The sequence below is a fragment of the Natator depressus genome, chromosome 1 (assembly GCF_965152275.1).
Source record: "Natator depressus isolate rNatDep1 chromosome 1, rNatDep2.hap1, whole genome shotgun sequence".
NCBI classification, from domain to species: Eukaryota; Metazoa; Chordata; order Testudines; family Cheloniidae; genus Natator; species Natator depressus.
The window spans coordinates 132,706,364-132,732,737 of NC_134234.1; the positions used below are offsets into that span (position 1 = coordinate 132,706,364).

A 26,374-nucleotide genomic window follows, 5' to 3' on the forward strand; every position below is an offset into this window, starting at 1 on the left:
GTCCATGAGAGGATTTCTCTTGTACATGTGTACAGAATGTAACCTGATGGAAACCAAGGTAATGCAGGTGGCCAGATATTCTAAGAATGATGACTGCATTTCAGGAGTGGAGATAACAATATGCATGAATTCATCATAGGCCGGTGTATATTCTTGCTGTATTTGTTATTAAAAAGGCCCAGAATGCAGTTCAAATGTATGGGTTCATCCCCAGCCCAAAAGAATAATGAGATTTAAAAAAATTATTTTGGGGATGGTTCGAAGATTATTTGCTTTGTTATTTTTGAGCCCTCAGGATTCATGTTTTCAGGCTTTTCTCCACAAAACTTAGGACTACAAGTGTTCCTTTAAAAAAATGAAGGCTTAGATTCTCAAGTAATGACATGGATCCAGTAGCCGGACTGTAAGAAAAATTCCAAACATTATGAGACTCATGGTAAAGGGGAGGATCCCCAACTTGTGTAAATTGTCACAGCTCCATTAATGAGCTGAGGATCTGCCCCAAAATCACAAACACGGAGTTTGTCATATCTTTGCTTTTAAGTTAGTTTCTAATGATTTCTACCAAACTCTCTCTTTTTTTTAAACTTATGAGGAAGGACAGGAAGAGGGATGACTCAGTAGAGTTATCTTATTCTTATGGAAGACACCATACGTTATGTCCAATGGCAGATACAGTTAATTGGGGTAGGAGCGTAGCTTCTATTTTGACCAGTGCTGTTTGTGGCAGGTCAGTACCTAAAGTAGTTTAAATATAGAGTCTGTGAGGAGTTACAAACGATCCTGTGGGGGTTAGGCATTTAATTCCCTTAGTTGTCTTTGGAAATACCAGCAAGAACATTTATGAGGCTTGTTCAAAACAACATATTGGGCTAGATTCAGCAAAGCTGTCCCACGGAGGTGCAAATTCCAGCTTCCTGCACCAGCAATGACTCTCCGCAGAATGGGAAAGTACCACTGTGCGAAAAAGATGGTTGTAGAGGTTCCATCAGTGGCGGAGCCCTTTAAAACACACCAGATTTTCTTCAGAGAGCGGTTGCATCCACGGGCTTTCTAGATAAGCTGGCCAAATTTTGTGTTTTGGCCTGCATTGACCATTTTGGGGACAATGTAGGCCTCTTACATGCCCTACCTTGCAAATGTCCCCCTAAACTGTAGAGTTACAGCTGTTCTGTGCTGCTACAACCCACTCTCCAGTTGACGGTGCATCTGGCCCAATACGCATATGAAACAGTCACAAGTTGACTGTGACTGTGCTAATACAGTGCCTCTACTAGCTGTGTAAGAATAATTATGTAGACTAGGCTGATCATAAGTATATATCTCTGTTATTCCAGTTCATACTCTGTATTTCTCCTTTACAGAGATGCTGGCCGGGTATTGGAGCCAGTAGGGGCAATATTGGAGAAATCTCTGCATCATTCCTTTGTGATAAGTTTCCTCAGAGCAGTTTCTAATATCAAGCGCCAAGATGAGAATTTTGATTTCTGTGCAGGTTCCTATAGGTATCTACTTCTGATAAATCGCTATTGCTTCTGAAGTAATAAGGGTCTATTCCCTGTTGTATTCAGGTGGTGTTTTTGTTAATCTCTGTTTTAGGCATTTATGTGTCCCCATTACTGTAGTATCTGAGCACCTCACAGTCTTTTAATCCCCCCAATGTCTCTGTGAGGTAGGGAAGAACTATTATCCCCATTTTAGAGGTGGTAACTGAGGCAAAGTGACTTGCTGAAGGTCACGCAGGAAGTCTGGTGGATCAGAGAATTTGAACTTTGGTCTTCCAAGTCTTTGGCTAGTGCCCGAACCACTAGCCCTTCCTCAAGTTAGCCTGTAAAGTGAGAGAGCTAGCTGGTATTTCCTGCATTTATCCTTTCCAATTCCTTTGTCATTATGAAAGCCTTTTAAAAAATCACCGTAGCTTTTCTTCTAAAACTGGGATTAATTTCATACTTGCCAAGAGGTGACTGACTAGCTAGTCTTTGCTCTTGAACTTTTCCAGACAAGGTTGATAGTATAATCATGTTTAGATTTGGCCCTGGTCTTTAACATTATGATTTATATGAACAGAAAGATTTCATATTGTGATTCCTTTATTTGTTGGTTGTATAGGATTATATGCTTTCCTGATTAAAACCATTAGTTGTCCAGGAGGTCAGAGATAGAGGACGATAGTTATATGTCATGGTTATATCTAATATTCTGAAACAGTTAAGTGGTGACCACAGTAGATCAGAGAAGTAACTTTATAAAAAGAAAAGGAGTACTTGTGGCACCTTAGAGACTAACAAATTAGGTGCCACAAGTACTCCTTTTCTTTTTGCGAATACAGACTAACACGGCTGCTACTCTGAAACCTTTAAATTTATAACTCATTATTCAGGCAGAATAGAGTTAAACAAAATGTGGCACATTGGTTCAACCGTTATATTATGCAGATCAGATATTGACGTTATGTTGATGCTTGATATCAGGATATTTCCTTTTTATTGCACCCTTCTGCCCATTAAAATAAAAAAATATTAGAGTAGGTAACTGGTCGAGTTGTTCTGCCAAATAAAAATAAATATCTGGTTCTTAAAAAAACAAAACAAAAAAAAAAACCCCACACAAGATATTTTCTGAACTTTAAAATATGTTCAGCTAGGGCCATTACAGGCAGAAGATAACATCTTACAGTCAGAATGAACAACTCAAGTATCAAGCTGTCCAATATTTATTTGGTATTCTATCTGTCAGCTCTTTGTGGGATGGGAGAAGCCCCACATACCATACACAAAAATAACATTTCTGTTTTAAATCAATTTCACTGGTTTCAATGGACTTCATAGTAGGGTTGCCAACTTTCTAATTCCAGAAAACTGAACACCCTTGCCCCACCACTGCCCTGCCTCTTCCTTGAGGCCCCGCCCCTGCATGAGGCCCCCCCCCCCTCCGTTGCTTGCTCTCCCCCACCCTTTCTCGTGTGCTCATTTTCACTGCAAGGCCCGAACAGGCATATTTATTGTTTTGACAGATGTATTATGCTAAATTCAAGTTTTATTTGTTAGAGGATGCTAGAGCTGGCAGCAAAATAGTCAAAAAGGGTAATTTTTAAAAAAACGAAATTTCACAAAAGTTTTCATAATTCTCTCCCTTCCTCTTCCTGTTTTTCATAACCAGCTCCATGTTTTTTGTTCACTAAAGTTACTGTGATTTTATGTGTGGAATTAGGACCACACATTATCACTGCTGCAATCGCTCTATTAAAGGCCCACTCCCGAAGCCCAGATACAAATCCATAGAGCACAACCACAGAAATGCACACCTGTCCAAATACATATAAAAATAAATCTGAAGAAACGGACTACCACACCTTCATGCAGATACACATGTGTATTCATGTGTACACATCTAGCATGCACTAACACATATACTTCCACATTATTTATTAGTACAATTGTTTAGTGCCTAGAGACCCCAACTAAGATCAGGGCTCTAGGGTGGTAGGTGCTGGGCATACACATAAAGAGAGAGTCTGCAACAAGGAGTTTATAATGTAGCTAGATAAAAGTGGGGAGAAATGTAGAATACATTGGCTCTTCTGCAATTACTAGTCAACAACATTCACTTTTTAAGAAATAATATATTTCTTTTAGAGTTCCCTTCTCTTTTGACAACTTGTTATGAAATGAATACGCACATTTTATGTCAAATTTTTGTGTGTGTAAGCCAGCAAAAGGAATGTCAGGCTGCACATTTTATTCACACAGGTATACACACATGCAGCAATACATACACCTCCCTACACAAAGACACACAGTCTCTTACACACATACAATGCCTGCATGCACACACTTGCCTACACAGAGTCACTTTTTTATACACTTTTCCAGGGGCTGCCTAAATCACCCAGCCGGGAAGGGAGGAGGGTGGGCTGAAGGGGAAAAGAGGGGGGTGGGGGTGGAGGAGAGAGGATGGGGAGAGAAAGAGGCCAAGGACAAGAGCAGGGTGGGAGTGAGAGGGGGCAGTGAAGGAGAGAGGAGGAGGAGGTGTGGGGGGGTATGTGGGGTGGATGGGGATTCAGGGGGAGGCAGAAGGCTACAAGTGTATGAGGATGTGAGGGGCACAGGGGTGTATAGGGACATAATGGGAGGGCAGCAGTGTATGGAGGCAAATGGGGTGTGGTGGGTGAGGGACATGGGGGTGGCGGCTCTGGGAGGCAGAGAGGATGGGTGGGAGAGCGCTGTAAGTGGTACGGGGTTGAGATGGGTAGGTGTGGGGGGTGGGATGGGACGGGGGAGAGACGCAATGACTGGGGGATGGAGGGGTGGGGGGTGGGACGGGGAGGGATGCAGTGAGGGGGATCGGGGTGCGGCCCCATTCCCAGCACTTGAAGATGGGGATACACATACCTTCAACTCCTGGGTGCTGGCGATGGGGCGACAGACCACAGTTTGTAGCAGGGCACGTGCCGCAGCTCCAGCCCAGCCACACGATGAGCGTGAGGAGAAGAGGGCTGGGCAGCAGCGGGAGAAGCACATGCCACGTGACCCCTCAAAAGCCACCAGCTGAGCGCTCATGAGTGGCGCTAGTTCCTGCCCTGACCTGACCTGACCTGACCCATCCAATGAGAGCTGTGCCTGTGGACAGGGCAGCACGCGGACTCCCCCAGGCAACCCCTAAGGCTAGGAGCCGGATATGCCAGCTGCTTCCGGACCCAGGAGCTGTGTGGGCTGCCGTGCTAGCATGGAGTCTGCCAGCCCCATTGTGGCACCGCGAACCGGACATTCAACGGCCCAGTCAGCAGTGCTGACGGGAGCCGTCAGGATTCCTTTTCGACCGAGTGTTCTGGTCCAAAACCAGACACCTGGTCATCCTATTTCACAGCACAATATGATCCTATGAAGTTTTGACATGGGAATATTGTTTTCTAGCCATAAAGAGAAAAACGTGCTTTCAGTCTGGATTTCCCATTAAAAAAAAATCAAGGGGAAAAACACTTTTAAATATGAGAACATAAAGTTAGGCTCGTAAATCCATACGTAGGCCACTAAGTAAGTGGCCTGCTTTTGAATGCAATGAGTATCCAGCAGTCTCCGTTGACTTGAGCAGGAATTGCTACTCCGTTCTTTTGAAAATCAGGCCACTTATTCTGGTGATGAAATATGGATTTAGAAAAAGTTTGAAAATCTGAGCTCTAATATGTTTTCATGAGAGAGTGTAGTTCAGCCATGTTGAACTGATTCACAATTCTGATCCCCCAGCAGACTGGCAGGTTAACTTCTTGTATCTTCCCCCAACAAAAATTGGTCCAATAAAAGATATTACCTCACCTTCCTGGTCATGTTAACTCTATATATTTAAAGCGATTTAAAGGTGCAGTACATCATATACAAAATCATAACATTTCCTCTACATCTACATAACTATGCGTACCACCAGAGATACCTGCTTTTAACACATCATTTTAAAAGCTTACAGCAACAAATAAAACAGAGAGCAAGAGATACTCTAAGACTCTGAATCCGCAAAATTTATGCGTGTGACTATTGGTAATCTGTGTAAAATTATCCATGGCATGAGTCGTTATGGGGTCAGAGTCTTTCACATCAAAAATACTGGATGAAACTAAAAGAAAAATCCCAATTCAAGCAATAATAATACATATATTACTATAATTTTCATCTTAAAAATGCTTTACCTGCATTAGCTAATTTAATCCTTCCAGCAGGAGTACTTTGGCAGAGCTCCGATTCTGAGCGCAAATTTTCATTATAACTTTGATAGGAATACAATTACTCCTTCTGTGCCTTCATCCATAAAAGGAAATTAGGGTAATATTCCAGTGGAGACTTGACAGGACAGAAATGATACTACTTGACCTTTTCTACCAATATATATATATATGTGCTGCACCAATTGACTATTTTATGTCTAATTGGATGCAAAACTCATTCAGGAACTCAGTGGAATCTTATCCTACATTTTAGCAAGCTACGCTTTCTCTGTCATCCTCTTCCAAATTCCCCTCCGCCCTCCCTCGCTCCCCCCGCCCCCCAAAAAAGAAAGAAAAAGTTAAAAAGGAAGCAAATTGTGGCAGGTAGAGAACTAAGAATACCTAAGAGCCAGATAATCCTGCCATCCTTATTCACCATTAATATTACCTCACTCCACAAACAATTGTGTACAGAAGGAAGAAAGCTAAAAGTATTTGTGAAAATTTTCTAATCCCCATAAATTACCAGGGAATTTACTTGAAAAGCGGTAAGTACAAACAAGGTTTGAACTGAAATAGTGTGTCATACCGGCATCATGCCAGCTTGTCATACTAGGCCATAAAAGGCACTGATGACTTTTACTGTAATTTCCTGGGCTGCCGTGCCACATTGCAGCTATTGTGAAAGCAGAGCATTTCTCAGAATACGCATGGCCTTTCTGAAACTCCCTATCAAGCCAAGTGAGGCGAGCGTGAGTCTGAAATACCTGTTTTCTGGAACTAGTATGTCACCAGCATTAGCTGCAAATTTAATATTCTTGGTGTACCAAGTCCCAGAGTGCAAGTGGTAGGATGCAGCTGTTGCCAAATGGGAAGAATTCATGCAGAGTGCAACTTCAGAGTGCAGGTGGCAATGAAGCGAAGATGTTATAGGAAGGAGGTAGCTCAGTGATAGGCAAATAAAGAAGGAGACTGAAGAATTGTAATATAGAGTTAAAAGGAATGAAATGGGGGATTTGATGAAATCAAGGAGATAAACAAAAATAGATTTAAAAACAAAAAAAAGAGGCAACATAATTTAAGGTTAGTAATTTTTTTTTTCATTTTTCTTTGACTAAAAGGAGATGTGGAGGAGATGATGGTGAGATAGGATGCAGAATCTTTGTCAATCATGCTTCAGAATGTGATGACTGTTCTGGGCAGGGAGCAAACCAGCACCTTTGCCCCCAATAATTTGAACACAGACTACCTGTTTTTGTTGTTACAGCTGGATGACCATAGATTTTTAAAAAAAAACACAATTTCTTGCTTGCTGTCTTGGAATGTAAGCTCTCTGGGCAGAGACTGTGATTTCCTAAATGTATGGAACTGCTACTTAATATAAATAATAATTAAATGGTTGAGAACTGTAGAATTATTTATGTGGAAGGCAAAAAGACCTCCGTGTTTGCCAAGCCTGTTAGTTGTTTTTTGATGGCTGGTTAAATCTAGTTATCCCAACCCAAGACGGATGACCTAATATGAAAACCAGTATAGAAGGAATAATTTGCAAAATCATCTTGCAGTGACCAAACGTTTAACATTACAATATAATCTTTAAAGGACAGAATCTGGGTAGTTCAGTATATTTAGTTTCTACAGGTTTTTATGCAAATTACTATCAGGGAGCTTTAGAAATTAATGTGTGTCACATGGATTACTAATAAAGGGGATAAAGCACAATTATTTTTAGCCCAGTATTGACAATAGCATCTTGTATTTATAAGGGTCTTAATGTCCAGTAAGTTAGCTGTGTAAAATGCAAATAGAACATACAATAATGCACATGTTCATGTCACACGTGAACAGTACCAGTAAATAAATTAGATTGTTGTTCAAAAATCTTCCTAATTGGGTTATCATACAGATATAATAGAATTTATCCCCTTTATTAGAAATCTATGGGGGACACATGTTATAATTTCTATTTCTATTTTTACACAGAATGTATATCTAATATATCTGTATATACGGAATATATATACTTATAATGAATAATTGTAAAAAGTGGAATAATTGCAGGCATGATAATACATGCCAGCGAAATGTAAGAGAGCCTTGTAATAAAACCTCATTGAGCATGCAGAGAGTATGTTTCAGCATTAGGCATTCTCCTCATGTTTCACATAAATGCATCCTGCTCTCATGAGAGGCTGAGCAGTGCGTTTGCACTGGCTCATTCAAACGGAATGTTGGTAAAAGAAGAATCTTGAGCAAACAGAGAATAGCCTGACGTTTTTTTAAAGACAGGAGAAAGGTTAAGCTGTCTGCTGCTCATGCTGCTGTTGGTTGGATATTTTATCTGCTGGCCTCCATGTATACTGAATGTGTACTTCAGAAAATCATTGGCAAGATTTTGGATTGCTGCGCAGCGCTGGGCTGGATGAAATTAAACCAAGACTGTTTTACAATAAAGTTAGATCTTCATAATTTTTTTCACTTGTTACATCCCTGAGATTGGAGAGAGAGCATTTTTCTGGGAGGGGAAAAAAAAAGGATAAGAGATGCCTTTCCAGATTTTTGCGTTCTTTTTGTTTTGTTTACTAAATTGTGACAACACTGCAGCTGGAGCTGAAAAAAAAAAGATGATAATTCCATGCATTTGGCATTTCCTAGACCAAGCTATTTTTTTTAAAAAATAAGGGCGCTGCAGCTGACTTGATTGTTTCTGTCACTTGGTATTTACAACAGCCTAAAAACCAATGTACAGAGCAATGAGCCTGCACTTGAACGTTTTCTCCATACTGCATTGAGTGATTACATGGAGTCAGATACCCCTTTTGGGTGAGGTACAGGCATCATCTCGCATCTCTGTGGGATATTTTAAGAAGAACACTCACTGATCACAGTAAGAAAAAGGTAAGACTGCAGATGCATACAAGGTTATTTCTGTTTTGTCCAATATTTTTCTATAGTTTTTCCAAAGAGAAGAGTGAGAGTGCTAAGACATGTATATATTCTTGTAAACTACTGCTCTTTTTTTTCAAGTTGAGGGAAAGAAATTTCTTCTCCTTTGAAAGTGCCTCTACCTCTGTATCTAGCTATCAGTTACGCATTGCTACCCAATAAAAAGTTTTCTTAATATTTAAGAAAGTACATAACACATATGTTGTAAGGGCTATTAAAGACTGAGAATCGAAGGCTTCTTTTATGGGACTGGATTGTTGAAAATCTTTTTTTTTTTCATGATGCAGAGGTGAGGGCATGGACGTAGTTTGGGGGGCAGGGGAGGCGTTGCCCTCTCATATGGCAAGCCTCGGGCAGGCACGGAATTTGCCCCCAAACACGTGGCTCTATTTGTCTGACTGGAGCTCTCCCCCCCCACCCCACCCTGCCCCCCAAACTACACCTCTGGGTGAGTGTGAAAGGTTTTGCAGGGATAGAAATTCAAAGAAACTTTTGATGTGGCTCTGTGTGATGCAAGTGGTGTTCATGTGCTAGGTGAATTTAATCTGCAATACTTTCTGTGGGGGAAAATGTCACTTGAAAAAAAGTTCTTGAGTTAAAGAAACCTGAACTTACTTCACAAATGCTCATTCTGTTTTGTAGCTGGCACGTCAAAACACTATCTTTGGTTAATATTTATGGGAAAAATAATTGTACAGCAGTTGGGTAACTGTAGCATCTCATGGCTGCTTTGGCAGATCTCTTTACACACTCTTTGGATCCGAGTTCTGCATGTAAGCTGAGCTCACGTGCATAATAAATTTCTTTCTTGATTGGTTGGACTCATTTAAAAGCTTTACAACATTTACAGCATTGTAGGTAAAAACATGCTCTATGCATGCTGCCTCGGAGCATTGGAATGCAGTAATATTGTCAGATGAACAATATAAATCAAATGGTCCTAATACCATTTTTATCACTTGTAAACTGCACACTAATGAACGTTCACAACAATTGACATTTCTATATAGAGTGGTAATTTTGATCGTGGGTTTATGATCGTGGGTATGTGTTGGGGGGGTTGGGGGATTGTTTGCACAGTGTTGGAACTACAGCAATGGCACTGGACCGTAGAATGACATGAATCACAAGATCTAGCATAACAAAGCATGCTGTGCAAATAAAAAATAAATGCTCTCTCAGTGTGCCCTGCATGTCTGTCTAATGGATTTTCAGAATGGATGATTTTCCAAGCTGTATTTTTACACCAGAGTCTTATGTGCACATCATTGTTATTCAATCCTATGTGGCATTGTTAGTGTAGTCTACTGTTTCTTGCGCTGTAGGTTATTGTGAAGGAGCTGGATGCCCTTTCCGATTCCAGTAAATGCCCCGAGTAAGAGAAGGGAACAAATAGTCTGGCAATATAATTACAGTCCAAGGGATTTTCCTAGTGCCTTCATCACATGTCCAGGACTCTGGGGTGAAATTTTTTTTTTCTTGTCTGCCAGTCTCTACCACCAACTCTTTGTTGTGCCTGTGGTAATGCAAGAAAAATCCATGGACAACCATTTCAAATCTGGTGGACAATTCAATTAGATTTGGATGTTATCAAATAATATATTTTCACCAATTTGTCTATTTTTAATTGCTTTTTCAGAGACGCCTATCATCTCGATTTTCTCTTGGGATTATTTGAAAGAAGTCAGGGTAAAATCAAAACATTGTTAGTGAACATTTAACAAGTGTATTTGACAAAAGTTAGTTTCTGGCTTTTCTGAAATCTCAAGCTTAATGTTTTATGCACTTTAGAGCAGCATATTGTTCATCATGACAGGAGGGTGCTTGAAGGAGTCTTGCTTACTTTTGCTAAAATGGGGATCAACCCATTTAGCTGAATACCGCCCACTGTCAGAATGAAGCTAGCCATAGTGCTCTTATACACGAGGCCTCTGATTCAGTAACAAACCAATAATAACAAAAAAATACATTTACATATTTATTTGACCTTCTCTCCTTTGTGTGGATTTACTAAAGAACAGTTCTTAGCCAGTTCTCAATTTGGAATCAATATTATATGTTAGGTTTTAATTTTCTTGGTCAGCCTCTACAGTCTCTCCCAGTACATTTTAATGTTCGTACTACAGAGTGACAAACAGATGGCCCCTTTGGGCATCTTCTCTACTATCAAGTGGGAGCACAGTGGAAATCCAGTCCGTAGTTTTCAGAACTGGGGATGCAGATTGTTAGCTAATGTGGTCCTAGTTTCTGTAGCAGATGCAGAAAGCCGGGAAGGTGTCTGATATACTAGTGTTGGAGGTTTTGGAAATGGAGATACCTGTTAAAACCTGCCTATTGACCCCTGCTAGAGAGGAATTAAATTGATTCCTCAAGACAAGTAAAAATCAGAGCTCAGATTTTTTTGGGGGGGGGGCGGGACTCATCCCTGTATTTGAAGAAGGAAAAAACAAACAAACCTTTGCCACTGCTGCCCATGAAGTTCTTCTTCTGTGGAAATACTTAGTCTTACTTAGCCTTAACTCAGGGGTCCGAATCTTGGTTTGTGGCTTGTTCAGTGTAAGCCCCTGCCGGACCGTGAGACACTTTGTTTACCTGAGTGTCCTCAGATACAGCCGCTTGCAGCTCCCAGTGGCCATGGTTTGCCATTCCCGGCCTGTGGGAGCTGCGGGAAGTGGCACAGGCCTGGCCACCACTTCCTGCAGCTGTCATTGGCCGGGAACAGCGAACCGCAGCCACTGGGAGCGGCGTGTGGCCGTACCTGCGGACGCTCGGGTATGCAAAGCGTCTCACGGCCCGGCAGGGGCTTACCCTGAACAAGCCATGAACCAGGATTCGGAACCCCTGTTCTAATGGTTAATTACTCTCACTGTTAGACTAGAAACCAGGAGAAAATGTTTAAGGGCATGTGAATAGTGTGAGGAGGAGTGCTGTGATGGTCCACAGGAAGGCAGTGATTAGAACACCTAATTTATGATAAAATGAAAGTCCTCTTTGTTTATTGCAGACATTTTTGTCTATAAAAAACATAGGATGATAACTTCATAGCCACAGAGGGCAGTTAGGTCTTCAGCTCCCACTGACTTTCAAAGGGAGTTGGTTGTCTCACTGCTATTTATGTCTTTGAAAATCTTCCTCATATCTTACTGAAATAATTTTTTTTCAGTTTTCAAGACTTTCTTCTCTATGTTTAAGATTACAGAGAATGTAAATGTCAAAGTTCTATAATTAGTTTTATCTTTGGGCTTGGAGAAGAAAATCACATGATTAGTTGAAAGGCCATAAACAAAACTAGAGTGAGAGAGAGAGAGAGAGTGTGTGTGTTTAAAATGAACCTGTAAAGGAAGGAGTTGTCAGTTTGTAAAGAGGGGCTGGATGAATTCACTAAGTGTGTTGACAGACCTGCACCAATATTTAGTAATTGCTCCTGTTATTACACTGTACAGGATTCTGAAGTTCTCTATTATGTGGCAGATATGTGAGGAATGAGTTCTAGAGACAATCTCTGGAACTGACTATATTATATTATACTTAATAAAGAGAGAAAAAGATTGTTAGAGATACAATATCCAATGCCAACTAAAAATAAACTTCTAGCAGATTGTCACCACCTGATGTAAGATTTTAGTAGGGAGATAGAAAATAGAATAAATTACAGCAAGACTTGTATGGCTCTTGTTTCTTCAAAGAGGAAGCAAGGCCTGCTGCAGAAGAAGTATTGCTTACATGAAACATTTTGCATGTCTATATATCTTTGAGCATTCTTCATTTTTGTAAATATTAGTGCTGTTATAGTTCATAGAATGAATGCAGTATTGTCAAGCCCCAAAACATCATGATATTGCCTTAAAAATCATGAACTTTTTAAAAACGAGTACAATTTGTGTATGTTATTTGACATTTTATTTATTATTATTATTCTTTAGGATTCATGTTTTCAAGCTTTTCCCCCCTGCAATAACAAGGGATTGATTACTCACTTTTTTTAGATGCAAGAGGCTCACATAATCCCATGATTCCAGGAGCTGGGGCTTTAAGAAAAACCCTAAGTATCATGAGATTGGTGATAAAATTGTGAGAGTTGGCCACCCCTGCACATGATTGCAGAAAATGAGCATGAAAAGTTTGCAAGCGTACTTGAAACACATTTAAGAGTGATTATTTCCATGGACCATCCTCTGTATAAACTAGAATAAAACCTTATACAAGAAAAGAAGCATTTTCCCATGGGACAAATTAGGTTGAAAAAGGTGTGGTGGTTTGAAAAAACTGCACAAATAGCAGGTTTCCCATATCTAAACCTGCAGAAAGGAGTTCTAAACAAGCTGAACTACCTTGGTCTCAGAAGGTACATTTTAAAACATTTTACTGCTAACAAAGGTCTATAGGGACAGCATTCTTTTGAAAAGTTATTACTAGGAGCATTAAGGCTCAAGGTTTTATATCAGTGGCCTACAGAATACTAATGAATCTAATGCAAAGGAACTTCATAAGCACCTTCACCCTTGGGAATAAAGATTAAAACATACAATTTAGCCAAACATAGTGATCTAAAGCTATACAAATTATAGGCTGTTTTTTCCAGAAATAACATGCTTATACAAAGCCAGATCTTTATTATCTTTTGGAGCTTTATTTCTCCAGGATTTTATGACAGAATATCAAAAAGAGAGGGAAGCATTTGTAATAAATGTGAATTACAAGACGCTCCCTATTTTCATGTAATACGGTCATGCAAAGTAATACAACCTTTTCAGCACGACATGATGCAACACAATAAAGGACGTGTTGGAAATTGTTGTTTTTGTAATATCCCAGTGATGTACCCTTGGCATTAATGACATTAAGACTTAATGAAATAGTTTTTAGAGCTCCTTTGCTCTTCAGGCTGGCTAAAAAAGCCACATTGGCTTGGGTTAATGCAGTGGGACCACAATGGAGTATGAGATTTCACCTGATCAGAGTCCCCATCACAATGGAGCAAGACTCAGCAGGAAGAGAGCTCAGACCAGCAGACAAGGAAATGGGAAATAACCACCATTTTTTTCAAAATAAGTAACAGACTTATCTCTACTATATGGCTTTGTATCTGTTTGATATAATTCTATATATGTATGTTTAGGCATGTTATTGAATGAAAACAAATTTGAATGAATATTAGCCAGAAACACCTCAGTAATCACACCCTGCTGTACCAATGTTGATGACTAAACCATAATTGATCAAGTCTGATTTGAAATCCCAGGTTCAGTTTGCAGACCTGGCATTTAGGTGTGTGTGTTGGGAGACATTGAAATTAAACTAAGGCTCCAATCTTGAAAACTGATCCCGGTGATCCTTGTTGAGCCCCATTGATATCACAGTTGAGCATTTTAACTTCTTTTTTTAACATGGTTATCTTTGGAGAGATCATAAGCCATTCTTGGCCATATGCATAGAGGGGTACAAAAGCTTAGCCATTATGTGTAGGGGTCCAGCTAACAATTTGTCTGGTGTGAACCAGTGAATTAACCTTACACAACATATCTCAAGCCCTAGCTTGGCCTAGCTAGGAGGTGTGGTCAAAGCTGTTGCACTCCGGCTATCTCTGGGCACTGGAATATCTTACTGAGGGTGTGTGAACTTCACGCAGCTTAGAACAGACTTGAAACTGCTTTAAAATGCACAAGGATTGAAGGAATGTTAAGGAAGGGGTGAAGTAACATTTACCGATTCCCTCTTAGATCCTGCACTAAACATACCTTTGTTATATGTTGTGGGATAGGGTTATCTTTGTTGATTTTTGCTAGCTGCTTCTGTATGTGGAATGTTTTGGGTTAGACATGTTTATAGAGTTGACATGAGATTATGAGAAATGAAATGGCATCCCCAAGAATGTCTTCATACTTTGCCTCCAGATATCATTTTCCAAAGATGGAGATTCCACACTTTTTGTGTGACTGTTGGAGGTTTTTCCCCAAAAGAAACTTTAGTTCATTGCTATAGAAAGCAGTGCAATCCATTAATTGTTATAGAAAAATTAATAAACACTCACCCTAAGCAGAGACAAAGGAATAAACAAACAGATGCAAGATGAAAGAAAGATGAATGGTATCTTGTAGGCTGCGGAGCCAGTAATGAGCTAGCTATGTGTTTAAAAAAAAGTTGAGCACAACTTTGATTGAAAACACATTTTTTGTTCGGTATGTGGTTGTTGGTTATTTATTATTAAAATGACATTGTATTGGCACTGTACAGGACACAAATATAAGTATTTCATGCCCCAGTGAGTTTACAGTCTAATATATTCATCATACTGTTTTCTAGCATCTTAATCTGAGGGAATAATGAAATAGTTTTTTTTTAATGATTAGTATAATCATTTTTTGGATTACAATAGGGATTACTGGATATACCAGTGATATTGTCCTGCCTTGGATAGTTCATAAAATCTCAAAGCATTTTATAAAGAAACTGGTTAGAGTAGTTATTTGTGTATGAAAATGGTGCCATCAATAGTTCATACAAAAGTCTAGGATATCCAGCTGTTTTCAGAATTGCATTTGGATCTCTTAACTTCTATCCAGACAGCCACCAACGTTGGGCAAGACCTTGTCTTAATTTCTCATCCAAAGGATGGAATGAGGCTGAGATGATGGTACTGCTGTAAAAACAACTGTTAATCATTGTGTTCTGCACTCCCAAGAACTCCGTGACAGATTAAATTGCAGATGATGATAATAATGGATCTCTGTAGAAGGAGTGGGGGACGTCTCGACATGCTAGAGCTGAGAGATGACAGAGAGGATGAATATAAAACAAGGAAACAAGGCAATGAATCAAAAAGAAAGTTCCTCTCCAGAAACTGATAGGTTTGCTAGTGGAAGCCCTTATGACTCCCTCAGCTATAATCTATATATTGCATGCATTTAGTTTGTCTGTTGGCATGTTCACATTGCAAAAGATTTTGGGTTTCTTCCGTTTATAAATTATACATTTACAAATGATGATTCTAGCAAACTAAGACTAGCTTCTTTAAAAAGGTGTTAATTATCAGGCATGATCTTTCTGACGCAACGAATGGGATCTAGTTTTGGCTTTTCTGATGTCTGAATAGTTAAATTGTGAACAAAACTCTTGTGTGGAGCGAAGTTATTTGTTATATTGATTAAGTATAACTCACAACCATCTAGCAGAGCTAAAGTGCAGTTGTTGTTTACGTCTCAGTGCTCGTATTTCATTCCTATTCTGAGCCAAAGTGCTGAACCATGGCAAATCTACAATGCAGAATGTTTCTTTATAAAGATTGAGCACAGTGATTTTGCAAACTGGAATAGAGTTTATTTAACAAAGTGCTGGGAAAACATCAAGTTCACCAGCCAAGCCCCCATCCCACTACAGGGTATTATTTCCAGGGCTAGATAAAGCTTGATTTCAGTTTGCCACTTCAGAAGGTTGAAATGTACTGCATATTAAAGTTGGGCATTGGGCATTGACTACTAACCTGAACAAGCATCTGTTGTCATAGGTGTGGGGCAATGACCAGCAACAATTGGGGTTCTCCATCTGCAAATGTGATGCATAATGTAGAGGTTTTCAAAGCTGTAGTGACAAACGTCTAGTCAAGATAATTAGATACTGGAGGCTTCATTGGGAAGAAACGGGAATGCGCCGTTAGGGTATAGTTACAACATGCAATTTCTGAAGCATTTACAGTATGTGGGACTGCAACTGAGATCTGAAATTGTCTAATTGGAGTCTTATCATTACTTGCTGCTGAGAGAGAATTTAATAGGGGAATTGCTGAAGGATGAGGTCGGGTGGATTTCCACTAGTAGTAGCTCAAACTACCATGGATATTGTAAGGCATCTATTTGCCAGCTACTATTCATTAAGCAAATTTAAGTGGTATTTTGAAACATTAGCAGTAGTTCAGTTATTGTTGTAGAGGAGAAATTTTTTTTCTGTGTTCTAATATATCAGAAGAAATAGCTTCTAGAGAGAGGAAACTAATTAGATGTTTTGAGAGGAAGGATCTGTTTTCAATTCAGGAAAAAGGAGATTGTAAAGTGAAATATGAAGAAGAGGGTTCCACCACTATGTCCCATATTGTAACCAGTTTTATACCTCTCTTTCAATATGTAAAAACAACTACGGGTTTTTTTGGTCCATTCTTTTGAATTTCTCTTTAGATGTCAATAAATAAATGTTAATTCTGTTTGGTACTTAGTTTGGTTTGGTTTTACACATTCATTACATAACAGCACAGCAAGTGCACCCACTTATGTTTTCAGGGAATAAAGAAGAATTGTTTGAGAAGACATGGGGGACAGCGTATTTTAAGATACAACATACAATGTGTTATTTATGGTATAAAATCATACCTTTAGATCACAGGATATTAGCCTTTGCATAACATTTGCTTGAAAGCTGAGGCAAACATTGTCAAGCCCAAAGCTAAGCTCCTAAACCCGTGATTAGTCTCCCAAATAAAAATAGCCTGATTATCATAGATGCTGAGCCACCACAGAGCTGATTGAAAATATTTAATACCCCTGAATATCGGGCTGCTTTTATTTAAGAACCTAAATATAGGTTTAGGCACCCAGGTTTGAAAAGTTTGGCCTTAATTTTTATGTAGACAAATGCTTCTAGGTAGCTCCTTACTGGATGTGAGTCATGGGACGTTAGGCACAAAATAAGAGATGTCCCTCGAAGTATGCGATGGATGGTCACCATGAGCCAGAGCAGAGATATTTAGCATAACTATGATTCCTCTTCAGCATTTTATTTCTTTTGGAGCCTCAGTAGGTTTTGGAAGCTGGTAAAACTGGTATGAACAACCAATATTTAAAAACTTCCTCTTCCTAAGTGCTGCTATAATAAGCATAGGATTCACCAATCTCTGTGCTAACTATATATTTTTCTTTTTATAAACTTTTTCCAAAGGAGCAGTATTCAATCAAGGGCTAGTTCACTTTGTTTGTTTCTGGTTTTAGGTAGTGGATATTGAAATGTGTGTAAGGGGATAAGGAAAAAACTGGGAAAGAGAGAAATGGGGCTAAACCAGGGAATTCCGAAGTTCTGAAAAATGTGTGTAAAACAATTTTAAAGCTGCTTCTAGATCATTCTAACTTGTGACCTGCTTGCCATTGGTCTTTCTAACCTTGTTTTAAAGATTTTGTATTTTTACAAGAATTAACTTTTTAAAACCATGTCTCCCTAAGAACACAGGATATGCTAGGCACAAACAGCTTTCTTTAATATAATCTATTTTATGGCATCTTGTTCTTTCTTTTTCAACAAACAAAAGTACCACATCAATTACAAGGAAAATTCTGTTGTCCATTCATATTTTAATTTTGTGCATCAGAAATTATCCTGAACCAATATTCAGGATGTGAACACCTTGAATTTTGGGGAAATTTGGATCTTGAACCAAACTTTCCAGCTCAGAACCATTTCTGCTTTACATTCTCTAGATGTTATGTGAGGATATGTATGCACTTGTAAAACAGGGCTATATGTAGTTCAGTGGACACAAGCTGGGTGACGTTTTTTGTTATTTTACATATCTGACAAAGACAGCTGCTTTTCCTTCATGTAGAGTCATGAAGCTTGTTTTGTGTGTATGTAAGCAGTAAAGTAGTAAATATGAGCAGGTGGGAAGCACAGAATGTAGAGAAGAAACTGGTGCTATGCTTCTGAAAAATGCTTCCTGATCAAACCAGGGGATGCAGCAGAAGAGTTCAGGTTGTTAGGATTCCCAAGATACCATAAAAGCAACATAATGACATCCCAGGCTAAAGGAGATAGTATTAAGTATTTCCAGACTTTGAAAGCTTTGCTAAAAAGGTACTAGGAGTATGAATCTGGAAATGTTTTTCAATGTAGAGCATTTTTTTTGTCAATCAGCCAAGGAAAGTTTTTCTTAGGACACTCTGTGAAGCAGGTTAAGACTCACCTTACACCTTAACGCATCTATTCTGGACAGTTAATATTATTGGGTTAATATTATTGCCTAGTGTCTTAAATTCTTTTATACTACTTAAGGAACATTATCAACTTACAACCTGGTCTATTTTTAAAAACTAATTAAAATAACATGATGTCCTACACCTGACCTTGAGTCCTGGTGCTGATTTTTGTTGTTTTTAAAGTGACCTTTTATTTTCACTCTCTCCTCTTGCTTTGCTCATGGAGGAGGAGGAACTGATTTACGGTACAGAGTAGGGAGGAAATAGTAATGCTCTCTGTATATGAAGTGCTATCAAATGCACAGAGTAAACAAATGATATCCTGAATTATTTTCTCTAATTTTTTCTGCTTACAGTAATCTTAACAATTACTTATAGAGAACAATAATAGGTAAATTATTTGTGGACAGAGTGCAATTTTTATTTTTTTAAGTTGGCCATTTTCCTTTAAATTGCAGATGTTCTCTACAAAGCGACTGTTTAAATATGCCATATTTTTACTTAATAGGTCTCCTCCCTGCCTGGCCCAGACTCATGTCATATCCAATCTATCTGCTCCCCCTGCATCCAGAGTTGATCAGCAGACATTGGTAACAAAATGTAAACTTTTTCTCCTGTTACCATTGTAAATCAACTCAGCTAAGACAGAGTGAGCTGAATTCTGCTCTTCCTTGCACATCATCTACAGAATATGCTTTGTGGAATGTTTTAGTATATTTACCAACTACACCTTTATTAAGGTCCTTTTTCTTGTACCTTAGCAAACCCGTCACTAGAGTTACTGACGGTGTAACCTGGACTGCAGAACTTTTTGTGTGTGTGTGGCCGGGGGGCTCATAGTGATGCATGAAAATACAAGATGTTGGTTTGATTCTGAGCTCTCAGTGGAGATTAGAGGGCTGGCAGTGAGGGAAGAAACCTCTTTATTTGTAATTTAGCACATTTGATCTGGAAGTAATTGAGAGACAGCAAGAAATATGGCACCCACAATCAGATTTTGCAGTTTCAGGATGGAACTGCACTTTAAAGTTTATTGTCATTTAAAAGACTCCAGAAAGTGCCTGCTTTTCTGATATTTTTTAAACCAATTAATTTTGGAATGTCATGGGACAAAATATCATTTTGTTTTCCTTTATTTTAAAATGTTTTTGTGAAAAATATAAAATGTCATTATGGTTGTGGCATTTGCTACAAGATTATTTTAGGTTTTGAAAGTCTGTTTACTATATGTATATTTCTTGATTGCAATTAATTTCTCATTTTTAGTTTTATGATCTCTATTCATGTATTTAAAATAAAATATTAACATAACTGATTTCTGAAGCCTATAAACTCTGTGAAAAGAGATGGACCAGTTCTATGAAACTGATCTGGAAAACAGAAGGAAAGAGCCTCAGCTGTATCCTAGGTTAGAAGTTAAAAAGGCCTAAGGTATACCTGATAGTTGGAATTAGCCTCTCATGTCATAGAATGAATTTAGAAGCTGTTGAAAATGGTTTTTAAACATTGATGTCCTGATTCTCAGAAGTACTGAGCACCCAGAAATCCCACTGATAGGAGCTGAAGGTGCCTCACGTCTCTGAAAATCTGGTCATGCAGATGTCCTGCAATTTAGGTAGCTGTAATTTGAAAAAAAAAATTGTCATGTGCAGTGTGGGGTTTTTGTTGTTGTTCTGTTCATGCTGCTTTATCATGTGTTTTTAAAAAAATTGCTGGAGGACCTCTTGGTGGAGAGTAAATGTGACCATTTGGCATCTCTCTCTCTCTCTCTCATGCACTGCCCTCCCCCACCCAGAGTAGAGCTCCAAGACTACCATTACAGTATGTGGTCAGGAAGGAGTATCTCTTCCTATAAAATAGCATGTTAAACATTTATTCAGCTAGGAGCCAAAACACAAACTTTTATCTAATTTCTTGGAGCTTGGAATGATGTGAGATCAGAATCAGGCCCTTAAGGAGAGCGCCTTAATCTCTAGTATATGATTGAGTGCAGTCAGAATATTTTTTAACTAACCTTAAGGACCATTGATGTCAAGGAGAGTTGTGTGTGCAGATTGGGGTTAGCAGAAGGTCCTAAAATTTGATGTAATAGGTGAATTGCTGTGGTCTGCACTTGTAAAGTTCCTGATATCAGAAGCTTTTAAAGTAAAGGTATAGGACACTAAAGAAATGTTTGGTAAGGGAAAATATCCACAAAAACTACTATTCTTTCTTGATATATACTTGGAAAAATATGACCTGGGATACTTGTTAGCTGCTTTAAACACTGATTTTCATAGAGAAATAATAGAGCTGGTATTTATTTGTGTCAGGCAGGCAGTAGCCAATGCACCTCTCTTGGTACAGTATTTAATAGAAGCCATGTATTTATATAAAGTATGTACTTTTGTGTACTAAATTAAAACTAGTTTGGAATTCACTAGGAAAATATTTGTTGGGTTTGTCTGCCATAGATTCTGAATCTTAGAGAAATGTAATTGTTATGCTCAGTCATATCTAAGCAGAAATGGGAAAAATAAAGAGCATGCTTTTATTGCAGGGGGCACCTGGTTTTGCAATTACTGAGTATTTTTCCATGTGTACCGCAGCTTCTAGATGTTGAACTCATCTGTCATAGACGCCAAATAAAAGTTTGCTGCGCAGGAAGAATCCTTCTTTCAAGTCACAAATCCCGTTCCCCTCCCATTCCCGGCTGCCAACTAGACATGGAGCCATTGATCACTACCCGTTGAGCCCGACAGTTTAGCCAGCTTTCTATCCACATAATAGTCCATTCATCCAGCCCATACTTCTTTAACTTGCGGGCAAGAATACTGTGGGAGACCGTGTCAAAAGCTTTGCTAAAGTCAAGGAACAACACGTCCACTGCTTTCCCCTCATCCACAGAGCCAGTTATCTCTTCACAGAAGGCAATTAGATTAGTCAGGCTTGACTTGCCCTTGGTGAATCCATGCTGACTGGTCCTGATCACTTTCCTCTCCTCTAAGTGCTTCAGAATTGATTCCTTGAGGACCTGCGCCATGATTTTTCCAGGGACTGAGGTGAGGCTGACTGGCCTGTAGTTCCCAGGATCCTCCTCCTTCCCTTTTTTAAAGGTGGGCACTACATTAGCCTTTTTCCAGTCGTCTGGGACCTCCCCCGATCGCCATGAGTTTTCAAAGATAATGGCCAATGGCTCTGCAATCACATCCGCCAACTCCTTTCGCACTCTCAGATGCAGCGCATCCGGCCCCATGGACTTGTGCTCGTCCAGCTTTTCTAAATAATCCCAAACCACTTCTTTCTTCACAGAGGGCTGGTCACCTCCTCCCCATGCTGTGTTGCCAAATGCAGCAGTCTAGGAGCTGACCTTGTTTGTGAAGACAGAGGCAAAAAAAGCATTTTCCATATCTTCTGTCACTAGGTTGCCTCCCTCATTCAGTAAGGGCCCCACACTTTCCTTGACTTCCTTCTTGTTTGCTAACATACCTGAAGAAACCCTTCTTGTTACTCTTAACATCTCTTGCTAGCTGCAACTCCAGGTGTGATTTGGCCTTCCTGATTTCACTCCTGTTCACTTCACGATTAGTCCCATGGTTTAGAGTTTCAGGTTAGATCTTCTAGTCTGACCTCCTGTATTTCTGGCACTGGTCCATGTCTTACTATAGCAAGCCCCAGACCTTTGCCCAGTGTAACTTGCAACCCCTCTGTACTGAAATAAAATAAAGTAAAAAGGAGGGTATAGTCTAAGATGAGCAATAATCTGCATGCTCTCTGGTTTTCTTTATGAGTTAGGGATGGAGTCTGCTCCTAATTTGCTTGTAGCAAATTTGAAAAAGTATATGGCCTGATTTTAATCTGTGTTTTAATTAACAGAGCCTGGAAACAAAATGAGGACAAACCTAGTATTCTAACAGGCAATGGTATCAAGAGGAAGTTGAGTTCTTAATAAACATGTTTGATTTGTCTTCTCATGTTGAAAGAGTCCATCCATGAAACGAAAATTGCATTTAGCAGAATCAGCCAGGATCATAGTGTTTAGAGGCGGCGGAGGAAGGTATTTAAAATAAAGAATACCACTCATAACTTTAGAGTTGAATATTCAAAATAGTGAGTGTGGATTTAAGGCATTCAGTTACAAAATGCTCAAAAAACAAACAGGTATTTCAAGAATAGATTAGTGAGACAATTTTCAAAAGAGCTTATTCTGCATCTAGTCTGTTTTGGGTGTTTATAGATCGTTCTATTGCTTTTGGCAAGTGGACACTGAATTATGAAAAAGATGCTTCTTATTCTGGGCTCCTTGTTGGTTTTCCCTTGTAAGACAGGGTCTTAAATAGGCTCAGCTTTTCACTTGCCGCCTCCTCATGGGTGTAATCCGTGTTGGAAAGTTCTTCATTGACCAAACCTAATCACAATTAGACACACATTTTAAAAAACCCTGTACAACAACAAATACATCCGTTACAATAAAGACTGGACCAGTTGGCCAGCATCTGCCACGTTCACAATTTCTGTTTCATGCCATACCTGTAAAAAAACATTCCCAGCAGCAAATTGTCCCCTACACCATGATAGGGCACTGGTTCAGCGCCAAGGGAAGTGTGATACTTTCTGTGAATCATCAGTACCATTTCATCAACAGCTAGTTGCTATATAGAGGTCTTGCAACCAAGGCTAACTAGCTAGCCTATCAGATCTTATGGAATCACAACATGTAGTGATATACCAACTGGTTGGACAGAAAGCAGCTATTGTGCTGTCTTCCCTAGAAAGCTTGTTTAAATGTTATTTCAGTAATCAGGGTGCTCGACACTCTCTTGTGGAAATACGTGTCCTCTCTTCAAAAGAGCCCCAGGGATGGATCCCATTGTGATAGGCATTTTATAAATACCGAACGAACAGGTGTCCCTGCCCCAAAGACCTTTTGGTCTTGCTCTTCAGGTAGCCTTAGGAATGGTGTATAAATTTAGGGTTGCTCCCAAATCTGTTTTCTGTCAGTCAATGCAATTGGTACTGTTGTAGTATTGCCAATTCTTTTTATGGCTTCTCAGTTTAAATGATAGAGTTATCAGTGATGTTTGTAGTATATCTTGATGGCCCACATTAAGTTGTTTAATTCTTATCCCAACCTAGTTATCAAAGTACTTGAAATTGTGAATCATACCACTCTGTAGGGAGAATTAAAGGCATCTTTGGTACTTGATTCTTGGCTTGCTTCCTGAAAAAGGAACTAGACGTATATTTTGTTACTATATAATTGAAAGTTATAAAAATGCCATCTAGGAGTTAGGTGGAAGCATGGATAAAACATTGGCATTACATCTTAGAGTCTGGATCTTTCAAATCCATCCTGAACTCCTGAAGGAAAGTTTTTGGAATATTATTTCTTGTCTTACAAAAAGCCTCTGCATAGAATTTTGGCACAGGTTGCTGCTGTAAGTGGCAGGAACTAATCTAATTTAGGTTTAAAGAAGAATTCTTGTAGGCACGTTTTCATTGCTTCCTTAAGACTATAAAGAGGAAAACAAGCAGCACTCCAGAACTCAATGTATGGCAGGGGAAGATTAAAATAAACTAATGGTTTGCTTTTTTATTACCCTTTGAAACAGAGTTTTGCAATTTTTGAGGGTTTATGGTATGTGTCCAGCAATGAGATTTGTTCTTTACAAGGGACAAATTTTGCTCCGAATAGTTTTCAAAGAAGGCATTTGACACTGTTTGAAACAATATATTTCTGTATCTCTACAGTTGGGGCTGTCAGCCTTTTCAAAACATCAGCCATACTGGTTTAAAAAAAAATCTGGTTTAGAGGGGAAGTGAAGGCAGCTATAAAAATAATAAAATAAAATAAAATAACAATTTAAAAAATATAACAAATGGAAGAAAGGTGAAGTAATGAATATAAATTAGAAGCCAGGAATTAACATGACACACATGATGTGGATTAAAAGCTGGCTAACTGATAGGTCTCAAAATGTAATAGTACACGGCGAATCATCACTGAAAGAATGTGTTTCAAATGGGGTCTTGCAGTTCTTGACCCTGCTCTACTTGACATTTTTATTAATGACCAGGAAGAAAATGTAAAATAATCACTGAGACAGTTTGCAGATGATGCAAAAATTGAGGAAATGGTAAATAATGAAGAGGATAGGTCACCGATACAGAGTAATGTGGAAGCAAACTGTGTGTTTTAATATGGCTAAATGTATACATCTAGGAACAAAGACAGAAGGCCATACTTACATGATGGGAGGCTCTATCCTGGGAAGCAGTGACTCTGGAAAAGATTTGGGGGTCGTGGTTTATCCATACTATGTATGAAGTATCCATACCGTACGCATACTGTGTCCAGTTTTGGTGTCCACAATTCAAGAAAGATGTTGATAAATTGGAGAAGGTTCAGCGAGGAGCCACAAGAATGATTTAAAGGATTAGAAAACATGTCTTCTAGTGATAGATGCAAGGAGCTCAGTCTATTTAGCTTAACAAAGGGGTGACTTGATTACAGTCTCTAAGTACCTACGTGGGAATAAATACTTAATAATGGGCTCTTCAATCTAGCAGAGAAAGGTATAAACCATTCAACGGCTGGAAGTTGAAGCTAGACTGTCAAGGTTCCTTCCCCACTCTGAACTCTAGGGTACAGATGTGGGGACCTGCATGAAAACCTCTTAAGCTTGCTTTTACCAGCTTAGGTTAAAACTTCCCCAAGGTACGAACTATTTTACCCTTGGACTTCCACTGCCACCACCAAACTTTATCTGGGTTCCTGAGAAAACATAGTTTGGACATGGCTTTCCCCCAAAAATCCTCCCAACCCTTGCACCCCACTTCCTGGGGAAGGTTTGGTAAAAATCCTCACCAATTTGCATAGGTGGCCACAGACCCAAACCCTTGGATCTTATAACAATGAAAAAGCATTCAGTTTCCTTACAAGAAGACTTTTAATAGAAGTAAAAAAAGAATCACCTCTGTAAAATCAGGATGGTAGGTACCTTACAGGGTATCAAAACATAGAGAATCCCTCTAGGCAAAACCTTAAGTTACAAAAAAGACACACAGACAGGAATATTGATTCTATTCAGCACAGCTATTTTCTCAGCCATTTAAAGAAATCATAATCTAACACATACCTGTCTAGATTACTTACTAAATTCTAAGACTCCATTCCTGTTCTGTCCCCAGGAAAAGCATCATACAGACAGACTCAGACCCTTCGTTTTTCTCCCTCCTCCCAGCTTTTGAAAGTATCTTGTCTCCTCATTGGTCACTTTGGTCAGGTGCCAGCGAGGTTACCTTTAGCTTCTTAACCCTTTACAGGTGAGAGGATTTTTTTCCTCTGGCCAGGAGGGATTTTAAAGGGGTTTACCCTTCCCTTTATTTTTATGACATAGACAAATTCAGACTGTAAATAAGGCATACATTTTTAACAGTGAGGAATATTAATCACTGGAACAATTAACCAAGGGTTGTGATGGATTCTCCATTGGCAAGTTTTAAATGAAGATTGGACGTTTTTCTAAAAGATATGCTCTCGGAATTACTTAGGGCCTGTGTTATAGAGGTCAGATTAGATGGTCAGGAGTTCAGACTAGATGACCACAATGGTTCCTTCTCGCCTTGGAATCTATGCGTGTATTTTAGTGTACTTGAATAATACATGCAAATGTATTGCACTTTTTATACGAGCTGTAAGTGTATTACATAATTGTAATACTCCCACACTTTAACATAATACAATAAATACATCTTAAACAGAATAGAAAAAACAAGATTCCCAGAGTCTTCACTATCA

The 26,374-nt window shown here is 39.1% G+C and overlaps 1 protein-coding gene across 6 annotated transcripts in view; it reads left to right on the forward strand.

The window, feature by feature from the left end:
- The window catches only part of FRMPD4 (FERM and PDZ domain containing 4), a 435,288-nt gene that overhangs the window by 157,588 nt on the left and 251,326 nt on the right, over positions 1-26,374 (forward strand). Inside the window, exon 1 of one of the 6 annotated variants that reach the window (XM_074966816.1) lies at positions 6,269-6,778. The exons of 4 other annotated variants lie outside the window; for them this stretch is intronic. The gene's annotated coding sequence lies outside the window, so the exon portion shown is untranslated. Of the gene's footprint in view, positions 1-6,268; positions 6,779-8,258; positions 8,594-26,374 lie in introns of those variants that run through there. One more of the 6 variants, XM_074966803.1, reaches the window with a different exon arrangement.